Genomic DNA, 1,605 nt, shown 5'->3' with positions numbered 1-1,605 from the left:
CTCGGAGACTGTTAGTTGGGTACTCGGGAATGAGTGTATCAACGCGCTCACCTATGCAGATGAAATTGTTTTCTTCAACTCGAAACTATTCGTCTACAAGAAAATTTTGTATTGCGGGTCCCTTGGGGGGTCATAGAAAGCAGGTCTTGCCTGCTCAAGTCACACTCCTACCTCCCAGTGGTACCTCCGGTAACATGTGCGCCGTGTTTGAGCAGGCAATTTTCTGCCCCGGGCACTGCGTCCATGGCCAAACGGAGTGCGGCGAGTGAAGGAACGGATCTGATTTATAATTACAACCTATTGATATCAGAAGTCTTAGTAACAATAAATACCTCGGCTTGCCGAGTAACGGAGTAACCGTGAAGAAATGGGCATAAATAACTAAATTGAATAAAGGAATTCGTTCCTGAGGGTAAGACTCTGTTGACGACCTGGCATGAATACGGATAATGAGAACAGATTGCGTTTGGAAACCTACTAAGGAAAATTAATTGTTAAAAAATAAGTACTAATAAAGACAGCCTCGGAAGCAGCGCTTCTTGGTTCCGGACTGTGGCGTATTTGTCCCCTTTGATGGAGACTATGGTTGACGACCCACTCACGACCACGGACTCAGATTTGGAATTTAAAGTTATGGTCCCATTAATGGGGGATAAGGTTGCTTATCCAATCTGTGAGAGAAAGGAAGCCCACTTTATGACGTTGGAGGACCTGGACAGGCACCTTAAAGAGCATCGTGTGGAAACCCCCATTCAATGGAAATGTTTTGAATGTGGAAGCAATTTCCCTAAGCTCCATGGGGCAAGATACCATGTGACAAAGTGTAGCTCACGGCTTGATGCTGGCTACGAACGATAGTGGGTTTGAGATGAATGACAATAAGACCGATGTGTTGCCCCTTAATCGACTACGAAATATTATGTAAACACATTACATACGAATCACGAGACATCTCGTTTTTAGCAAGCCGGACATTGTAGCCGGGTCACGGGATATCTCGTTTTTCGACTGAATCGATGACTTAAGCAACCAGAGACAAATGTTTTTGTTATGTTACCAGGGTAATGAGGCCTTGCGCATTCTTGTGACAAATGATTAGCAAAACAACTGAATGTTGACATTCCAAGCATGTAAAAACTACATCGGTAGATCTATGCCGATCGTCTACCGTATCTTATAAAGTGTTTTATTGTTGTACATTTTGTTATTTCAAAGTTCGTGTTTTAAATTGTAAGAAAACAGCTTTTTAAAAATCATTTACATTTTCAATCCCTTGCTGATAATTTATAGCGAAAATTATTTTATGAAATACGCTCTAATTCTATAAAAGTAGCAAATTTTTTTTTTTTTTTTTTTTTTTTAAATAAATCATTGTACAATTTGTCCATTAGGACATTTGGTAAAACATTATAGTTTGGGTTTTGATGAAATATAGCATGTGGATGGTTACCCCCAGCGGGACTCCATCTTCCAGGTTGTTTATTGTTCTATTGTGAGGTCTGCAGGGTGCTTCTTCTTCAGTCTTCTTTCTATTATTGTTTTATTCGTTTCAGCAACCAGCTGATTTGGGTGTGTTGCAAGTCTTTCTTTATATTTTTTTGCATA

The sequence above is a fragment of the Bombus pyrosoma genome, linkage group LG10, assembly GCF_014825855.1.
Source record: "Bombus pyrosoma isolate SC7728 linkage group LG10, ASM1482585v1, whole genome shotgun sequence".
Lineage (NCBI taxonomy): Eukaryota > Metazoa > Arthropoda > Insecta > Hymenoptera > Apidae > Bombus > Bombus pyrosoma.
The sequence above is the reverse complement of the archived record's forward strand: the minus strand, read 5'-3'. Positions refer to the sequence as shown.